At 52.1% G+C, this 9598-nt stretch overlaps 1 long non-coding RNA gene across 4 annotated transcripts; it reads right to left on the bottom strand.

Moving 5' to 3' along the window:
* Nucleotides 1-2188: 2188 nt before the first annotated feature.
* On the bottom strand, nt 2189-8386 carry LOC132386341 (uncharacterized). 4 transcript variants are annotated; one of them, XR_009509495.1, is made up of 4 exons: nt 8215-8386; nt 5905-6002; nt 4757-5007; nt 2189-3116 (listed from the first exon to the last, which is right to left on the bottom strand). It is a non-coding gene; the product is annotated as an uncharacterized LOC132386341 (long non-coding RNA). The 4 variants fall into 4 exon arrangements; XR_009509493.1 differs by lacking the exon at nt 8215-8386 and having other exon boundaries at nt 5905-6206; XR_009509496.1 differs by lacking the exons at nt 4757-5007; nt 8215-8386 and adding an exon at nt 3418-4011 and having other exon boundaries at nt 5905-6206.
* Between the last annotated feature and the right edge of the window lie 1212 nt (nt 8387-9598).

Genomic DNA, 9598 nt, shown 5'->3' with positions numbered 1-9598 from the left:
GGAGAGTGGACCGTGGGAGAAAGGGAAGGAGGAGGGACACCAGTGGGAGGTGATGGGTGGGTAAGGTAAAGGGCTGGAGACGAAGGAATTTGATAGGAGAGGAGAGTGGGCCATGGGAGAAAGGGGAGGAGGAGGGACACCAGGGGGAGGTGATGAGTGGGAGAGGTAACGGGCTGGAGAGGAAGGAATCTGATAGGAGAGGAGAGTGGACCGTGGGAGAAAGGGGAGGAGGAGGGACACCAGTGGGAGGTAATGAGTGGGAGAGGTAAAGGGCTGGAGAGGAAGGAATCTGATAGGAGAGGAGAGTGGGCCATGGGAGAAATGGAAGGAGGAGCGACACCAGGGGGAGGTGATGGGAGGGAAAGGTAAAGGGCTGGTGAGGAAGGAATCTGATAGGAGAGGGGAGTGGACAGTGGGAGAAAGGGAAGGAGGAGGGACACCAGGGGGAGGTGATGGGTGGGAAAGGTAAAGGTCTGGAGAGGAAGGAATCTGACAGGAGAGGAGAGTGGACCATGGGAGAAAGGGAAGGAGGAGGGACACCAGGGGGAGGTGATGGGTGGGAAAGGTAAAGTGCTGGAGAGGAAGGAATCTGAAAGGAGAGGGGAGTGGACCGTGGGAGAAAGGGAAGGAGAAGGGACACCAGGGGGAGGTGATGGGTGGGAGAGGTAAAGGGCTGGAGAGGAAGGAACCTGATCGGAGAGGAGAGTGGACCGTAGGAGAAAGGGAAGGAGAAGGGACACCAGGGGGAGGTGATGGGTGGGAGAGGTAAAGGGCTGGAGAGGAAGGAATCTGACCGGAGAGGAGAGTGGACCATGGGAGAAAGGGAAGGAGGACGGACACCAGGGGGAGGTGATGGGAGGGAGAGGTAAGGGGCTGGACAGGAAGGAATCTGACCGGAGAGGAGAGTGGACCGAGCGAGAAAGGGAAGGAGGAGGGACACCAGTGGGAGGTGATGGGTGGGTAAGGTAAAGGGCTGGAGAGGAAGGAATCTGATAGGAGAGGAGAGTGGGCCATGGGAGAAAGGGGAGGAGGAGGGACACCAGGGGGAGGTGATGAGTGGGAGAGGTAAAGGGCTGGAGAGGAAGGAATCTGATAGGAGAGGAGAGTGGACCGTGGGAGAAAGGGGAGGAGGAGGGACACCAGTGGGAGGTAATGAGTGGGAGAGGTAAAGGGCTGGAGAGGAAGGAATCTGATAGGAGAGGAGAGTGGGCCATGGGAGAAAGGGAAGGAGGAGCGACACCAGGGGGAGGTGATGGGAGGGAAAGGTAAAGGGCTGGAGAGGAAGGAATCTGATAGGAGAGGGGAGTGGACAGTCGGAGAAAGGGAAGGACGAGGGACACCAGGGGGAGGTGATGGGTGGGGAAGGTAAAGGGCTGGAGAGGAAGGAATCTGATCGGAGAGGAGAGTGAACCGTGGGAGAAAGGGAAGGAGGAGGGACACCAGGGGGAGGTGATGGGTGGGAGAGGTAAAGGGCTGGAGAGGAACGAATCTGATAGGAGAGGAGAGTGGACCGTGGGAGAAAGGGAAGGAGGAGGGACACCAGTGGGAGGTGATGGGTGGGTAAGGTAAAGGGCTGGAGAGGAAGGAATCTGACAGGAGAGGAGAGTGGACCGTGGGAGAGAGGGAAGGAGGAGGGACACCAGGGGGAGGTGATGGGTGGGAAAGGTAAAGGGCTGGGGAGAAAGGTATCTTTTAGGAAAGGAGAGTGGGCCGTAGGAGAAAGGGAAGGAGGAGGGGACCCTGGGGGAAGGTGATAGGCAGGTGAGAAGTGGTAAGAGGTCAGAGTGGGGAATAGGTGGGGAGTGGGGAAGGGAAAACTGTTTTTTACTGGGTTTGAGAAATCGATGTTCATGCCATCGGGTTGGAGGCTACCCAGACGGAATATGAGGTGTTGTTTCCCTTACCCTGAGGGTGGCCTCATCCCGGCCCAAGAAGGGGCCATATATCGGCATACCGGAACCGGAAATGGGAACAGGACGTGAGATTTTTGGCCACTGGGAAGGTCCGCTTTAGGCACTGGCTCCCCGTAAAACAACAATAGGATCAGCCGGGTCTGACCACTATCCTTCTCGAGCTGCTGTGTATCACCTCAGACCGCAAAGCAATGGGGCCAGGGCGAAGGACAGGGGACTGAAAATGACCAAGGGGGCAGAGGGCCCTCGTATTTGGAATGAACTGCTTGAAACAATTGCACATCAGAATCGGGTTTAATATCACCTCTGCAGCAGCAGTTCAATGCAGTACATAACGATAAAAACAGTAAATTACAAAAACACTTGAATTAAACCAAAAATGTAAATGAAATCAAATAAGCGTACATATAAAAATTAAAAATAAATCATCGAGATCCGGTTTAACAGTGCTAGGATATGTCATGAAATTTGTTGTTATGCAACGGCACTATATTACAACACAAAATACTGTAATATAAAACTGTGCATCATAGTATATTTATTTATTTAAACATCTATATTCAGTAAGTTGTGCAAAAAGAGAACAAAAAAGTAGTGAGGTGGTGTTCACAGGTTCATTGTCCATTCAGAAATCTGGTGTCAGAGGGGAAGAAGCTGTTCCTGAATCGTTGAGTGTGTGTCTTCAGGCTCCTGTACCTACTCCCTGATGGCAGAGGGGAAGAAGCTGTTCCTGAATCGTTGAGTGTGTGCCTTCAGGCTCCTGTACCTCCTCCCTGATGGCAGAGGGGAGAAGCTGTTCCTGAATCGTTGAGAGTGTGTCTTCAGGCTCCTGTACCTCCTCCCTGATGGCAGAGGGGAAGAAGCTGTTCCTGAATCGTTGAGTGTGTGTCTTCAGGCTCCTGTACCTCCTCCCTGATGGCAGAGGGGAAGAAGCTGTTCCTGAATCGTTGAGTGTGTGCCTTCAGGCTCCTGTACCTCCTCCCTGATGGCAGAGGGGAAGAAGCTGTTCCTGAATCATTGAGTGTGTGCCTTCAGGCTCCTGTACCCCCTCCCTGATGGCAGAGGGGAAGAAGCTGTTCCTGAATCGTTGAGTGTGTGCCTTCAGGCTCCTGTACCTCCTCCCTGATGGTAGCAATGAGAAGAGGGCACGTCCCTGGGTGGTGGGGGTCCTTAATGATGGACGCTGCCGTTTTGAGACATCACCTTTTGAAGACCAATAGATTTCAATGTCAGAGCAATGTATACAATATGCATCCTGAAATTCTTTTTCTTTACAACAATCCACAAAAACAGAGGACTGCCCCAAGGAATGACATTAAACGTTAAAACCACAAAGACTCCCCACCCACAAGCAACAGCAAGGCAATGACCCCCCCCCCACCACCACCAGCAAAAAAAAGCATCGGCACCCCCCACCGAGCACTCCAGCATGCAGCAAAGCATTGGTAAAGACACAGACTTGCTGTTCCCCAAAGACTACTCATTCGCCCTGCATTCAACATACCACAGGCTCTGTCCCCCTCCCTAATAAGGGAAAAAGAGATGTCCCCGTTTTCACAGCTAGAGGGGTGACATAACAAAACGACTCGCTGCTTTACGGTGTTAAAATTGTCACGTAGCTTCTTCCAAGGTCTCGTCCTGGATGCTGGGGCAGGCCGATGCCCACGATGGAACTGACTGAGTTTACAAACTTTCTGCCAACACCAGGGAAATCTGCAGGTGCTGGAAATTCAGACAACAACACACACGAAATGCTGGTGGAACACAGCAGGCCAGGCAGCATGTACAGGGAGAAGCAGTGTCGACGTTTCAGGCCAAGACCCTTCGTCAGGACTAACTGAAAGGAAAGATAGCAAGAGATTTGCAAGTAGTGGGGGGAGGGGAGAAATGCGAAATGATAGGAGAAGACCTGGGGGGGGTGGGATGAAGCTAAGAGCTGGAAAGGTGATTGGTGAAAGTGATACAGAGCTGGAGAAGGGAAAGGGTCATAGGATGGGAGGCCTTTGGAGAAAGAAATGGGGAGGGGAGCACCAGAGGGAGATGGAGAACAGGCAGAGTAATGGGCAGAGAGAAAGAAACAAAAAGGAGAGGGGGGAAGCTAAATATATCAGGGATGGGGTAAGGAGGGGAGGAGGGGTATTAATGCAAGTTAGAGAAGTCAATGTTAACGTAAGTTAGAGAAGTCAATGTCAACATAAGTTAGAGAAGTTAATGTTAACTTCTTTCCCCCTCCTTTTTTTTCTCTGATTCTGACTCGACACTTCAGGAACAGCTTCCGACCCTCCACCAACGAATTTCCAAATGGACTGTGAACCCATGGAACACTGCTACCTCAAACACGAGGAAATCTGCAGATGCTGGAAATTCAAGCAACACACACACAAAATGCTGGTGGAACGCAGCAGGCCAGGCAGCGTCTGTAGGGAGAAGCGTTGTCGACGTTTTGGGCCGAGACCCTTCGTCAGGACTAACCGAAAGCAGAGATAGTAAGGGATTTGAAAGTGGGACGGGGGAGGGGGGGGGAGACCCGAAATAATAGGAGGAGACAGGAGGGGGAGGGATGAAGCTAAGAGCTGGGAGATTGAGTCTCCTCCTATCATTTCGCATTTCCCCTCCCCCCACTACTTTCAAATCTCTTACTATCTCTTCTTTCCGTTAGTCCTGACGAAGGGTCTCGGCCCGAAACGTCGACAGCGCTTCTCCCTGTAGATGCTGCCTGGCTTGCTGCGCTCCACCAGGATTTTGTGCGCGTTGCAACTCTCTGCAGCTGATTTCGACCCTGTGCAGTAGCTCCCCCATACCAGACGGCGATGCAGCCAGTTAGAATGCCCCCTATAGCACACCTGTAGAAGTTTCTGATCTCCTCAAACTCCGAATGAAAGACAGCCACGACGTGCCTTCTTTGTAGGTATATCGATAAGTTGGGCCTGGGATTGACCCTCAGAGATGTTGACACCCAGGAATTTGAAATTGCCCACTGTCTCTATTCCTGATCCTTCAGTGAGGACTGGCGGGCGCGCCTCATCTTACAGTACTTAGGCACAACAGGGGTGCCCAAGACTTTTACAGTACTGTAGTAATTTTATGTATCGTGCTGTAATAAAATAAAAAATAAAATAATATAATAAAAAAGAATAAAAAATTTAAAAACTAATTTCATGCCATATGTGAGTGATGATAAACCCGATTCTGATCTGGGTCTCTGTTGCGAACTGAGAGTGGGAAGGGGGGGCAGGGAGAGGGGGAATCATGGTTGGGAAAAGGGGGAGGGAGGGGGAATCATGGTTGGGAAAAGGGGGAGGGAGGGGGAATCATGGTTGAGAAAAGGGGAGGGAGAGGGGAATCATGGTTGGGAAAAGGGGAGGGAGAGGGGAATCATGGTTGGGAAAAGGGGGAGGGAGGGGGAATCATGGTTGGGAAAAGGGGAGGGAGAGGGGAATCATGGTTGGGAAAAGTGGAAGGGAGAGGGGGAATCATGGTTGGGGAAAGGGGGAGGGAGGGGGAATCATGGTTGTGAAAAGGGGGAGGGAGAGGGGAATCATGGTTGGGAAAAGGGGGAGGGAGGGGGAATCATGGTTGGGAAAAGGGGAGGGAGAGGGGAATCATGGTTGGGAAAAGTGGAAGGGAGAGGGGGAATCATGGTTGGGGAAAGGGGAGGGAGAAGGGAATCATGGTTGGGAAAAGGGGAAGGGAGAGGGGGAATCATGGTTGGGGAAAGGGGAGGGAGAAGGGAATCATGGTTGGGAAAAGGGGAAGGGAGAGGGGGAATCATGGTTGGGGAAAGGGGAGGGAGAAGGGAATCATGGTTGGGAAAAGGGGAGGGAGAGGGAAGCACCAGAGAGAGATTCTGTAATGATCAATAAACCGATTGTTTGGAATCAGATGACCTTGCCTGGTGTCTCAGAGCTGGGTGTGTCTGCACCCCCACACAGCCCAGGCACTCCTTCTCTGCCCCCTGTCCCACACCCCTCCCGCGGCGCTCCATCCTCACCATTCCCAACATCCTTTGCTCCCGCCAGATTTACAAACTCGCTCTCCGCTCCATGTTGACAAATTTAACACTGTGTGCAGAAGTCTTAGGCATCCTGCCTGAAAAAAAAACAAATTAAATAACTAGCGCTAAAGGAGCAAAAAAATGAAAAAAAATAATGAGGTAGTGTGAAAACACAAAATGCTGGAGAACTCAGCAGGCCAGACAGCATCTATGGGAGGAGGTAGTGACGACGTTTCAGGCCGAAACCCTTCATCAGGAGTGAAGTAACGTGGGATGGTCGAGGGGGGATAAGAAGTGGGGGGAGGGATGAGGTAGAGAGCTGGGAAGTGATAGGCTGAGGGGAAATGGGGGGGGGGGAAGGTGGAGAATTATGGGAAATAAAAGAGAAAGAAAGGTAGGGCTGGGGGGAGATTGTAGTGGGGGGGGGGGGAAGAGAGAGAGAAAGAGAACCAGACTAAAATTATAGATAGGGATGGGGTAAGGGTGGGGGGCAGGGGTATCAACAGAGGTCAGTGAGTTGAATGTTCATGTCGGCAGGTGGGAGGCTACCTAGGCGGGAGATAAGGTATTGCTCCATCGACCTGCGCGTGGCCTCATCTTGACGGTAGAGGAGGCCGTGGACAGACATGTCGGAGTGAGAGTGGTCTGTGGAATTAAGTGTGGCCACAGGGAGATCCCGCCACTGCTGGAGGACCGAGCGTCGGTGTTCGGCAAAACGGTCTCCCAGTCTGCGGCGGGTCTCCCCAACGTATAAATGGCCACATCGGGAGCACCGGATACAGTATATCACCCCAGTTGACTCGCAGGTGAAGTGGTGCCTCACCTGAAAGGACTGTCGGGAGCCTGGGATGGTGGTGAGGGAAGAAGGTGTAGCACTTCTTCCGTTTGCAGGGATGAATGCCCGGAGGGAGGTCAGTGAGGGGGATGGGGGGGACGAATGGACAAGGGAGCCGAGAGTGGGGGGGGAGGGGAAGATGTGTCTGGTGGTGGGATCACGTAGGAGGTGGCAGAAGTTACGGAGGATTATGCATTGGATCTGCAGGCTGGTAGGGTGATAGGTGAGGACCAGGCGGTCTCTATCCCTGGTGGGCTGGCAGGGGGATGGGGTGAGGGCAGAGGTGCATGAAATACAGGAGACGCGATGGAGGGCAGAGTTGATAGTGGACGAAGGGAAGTCCCTGTCTTTAAAAAAGGAAGACATCTCCTTTGTCCTCGAATGAAAGGCCTCATCCTGAGAGCAGATGCGGTGGAGACGGAGGAATTGAGAGAAAGGGATAGCATTTTTGCAGGAGGAGGAATAGTCTAGGTAGCTGTGGGAGTCTGTAGGTTTGTAGTAGATATCAGTGGATAGGTTGTCTCCAGATATAGAAACAGAAAGATCTAGAAAAGGGAGGGAGGTGTCGGAAATAGACCAGGTGAATTTGAGGGCGGGGTGAAAGTTGGAGGCGAAATTAATGAAGTCGACGAGCTCAGCATGTGTGCAGGAAGCAGCACCGATGCAGTCATCGATATAACGTAAGAAAAGAGGAGGACAGATACCGGTGTAGGCTTGGAACATAGATTGCTGCACATGGCCGACAAAAAGTCAGGCATAGCTAGGACCCATGCGGGTGTCCATGGCTACACCTTTAGTTTGGAGGAAGTGGGAGGAGCCAAGGGAGAAATTGTTAAGGGTGGGGACTAATTCCACGAGGCGGAGAAGAGTGGTGGTAGAGGGTGACTGGCTGGGTCTGGAATCCAGGAAGAAACGGAGAGCTTGGAGACCTTCCTGGTGGGGGATAGAGGTATATAGGGACTGGACGTCCATGGTGAAAATGAGGCGGTGGGGGCCAGGGAACTTGAAATCCTTGAAGAGATGTAAAGCATGAGAAGTATCATGGACATAGGTGGGAAGGGATTGAACAAGGGTGGATAAAACAGTCGAGATAGGCAGAAATGAGTTCGGTGAGGCAGGAGCAAGCAGAGACAATGGGTCTGTCTGGACAGGCAGGTTTGTGAATCTTAGGTAGGAGGTAGAAACGGGAAGAGCGGGGTGTGGGAACTATGAGGTTGGTGGCCGTGGATGGGAGACCTCCCGAGCTGATGAGATTGGAAATGGTTTGTGAGGTAGTGTAGATGTGTTTGTTGCAGACAAACAGGATCCTCGGTGCCCGTGCTCTTGTGCCGGTATACAGTCCCCCCACCGAACACGGGTTCACTCTGATGTCAGCATCAGAATCAGGTTTAAAATCACCGGGAAATGCCGTGATGTTTTGACTCAGCAGTACATTGCAATACATAATTGTTAAAAAACAACTATATATTTACCATAATTTATCAAAAGTTACGTAAATAATGAAAAACGAAAGCAAAAGTAGTGAGGTAGTGTTCGTGGGTTCATAATCCATTCAGAAATCTGATGGCAGAGGGGAAGAAGCTGTTCCTGAATCGTTGAGTGTGTGTCTTCAGGCTCCTGTACCTCCTCCCTGATGGCAGAGGGGAAGATGCTGTTCCTGAATCGTTGAGTGTGTGTCTTCAGGCTCCTGTACCTCCTCCCTGATGGCAGAGGGGAAGAAGCTGTTCCTGAATCGTTGAGTGTGTGCCTTCAGGCTCCTGTACCTCCTCCCTGATGGCAGAGGGGAAGAAGCTGTTCCTGAATCGTTGAGTGTGTGTCTTCAGGCTCCTGTACCTCCTCCCTGATGGCAGAGGGGAAGAAGCTGTTCCTGAATCGTTGAGTGTGTGTCTTCAGGCTCCTGTACCCACTCCCTGATGGCAGAGGGGAAGAAGATGTACCTGAATCGTTGAGTGTGTGTCTTCAGGCTCCTGTACCTCCTCCCTGATGGCAGAGGGGAAGAAGCTGTTCCTGAATCATTGAGTGTGTGTCTTCAGGCTCTTGTACCTCCTCCCTGATGGCAGAGGGGAAGAAGCTGTTCCTGAATCGTCAAGCGTGTGTCTTCAGGCTCTTGTACCTCCTCCCTGATGTCAGAGGGGAAGAAGCTGTTCCTGAATCGCTGAGTGTGTGTCTTCAGGCTCCTGTACCTCCTCCCTGATGGCAGAGGGGAAGAAGCTGTTCCTGAATCACAGAGTGTGTGTCTTCAGGCTCCTGTACCTCCTCCCTGATGGCAGAGGGGAAGAAGCTGTTCCTGAATCATTAGTCGCTCTGATACTAGACGCACGTTGGAACTTCTGAAATCGGCGTCGGCTATGGAGAACGAGGGCGCGTCCTGGGTGACAGTGGGGGTTCTTCACGATGGGCCCTTTTTTTTCAGGCAGTGCCTTTTGGAGGCGTCCTGGATCGCCTCTGGCTTAAGAAATTCCTCCTCACCTCTGTTCCTCAACTCTATTCTGAGGAGGTGTCCTCTGGTCCTAGACTCCCCCACTATAGGAAACATCCTCTCCACATCCACTCTATCTGTGTCCTCTGGTCCTAGACTCCCCCACTATTGGAAACATCCTCTCCACACCCACTCTATCTGTGTCCTCTGGTCCTAGACTCCCCCACGACAGGAAACATCCTCTCCACATCCACTCTATCTGTGTCCTCTGGTCATAGACTCCCCCACTATTGGAAACATCCTCTCCACATCCACTCTATCTGTGTCCTCTGGTCCTAGACTCCCCCACGACAGGAAACATCCTCTCCACATCCACTCTATCTGTGTCCTCTGGTCATAGACTCCCCCACTATTGGAAACATCCTCTCCACATCCAC

Source organism: Hypanus sabinus, unplaced genomic scaffold (assembly GCF_030144855.1).
Source record: "Hypanus sabinus isolate sHypSab1 unplaced genomic scaffold, sHypSab1.hap1 scaffold_1099, whole genome shotgun sequence".
NCBI lineage: Eukaryota > Metazoa > Chordata > Chondrichthyes > Myliobatiformes > Dasyatidae > Hypanus > Hypanus sabinus.
The sequence above is the reverse complement of the archived record's forward strand: the minus strand, read 5'-3'. Positions and strand labels throughout refer to the sequence as shown.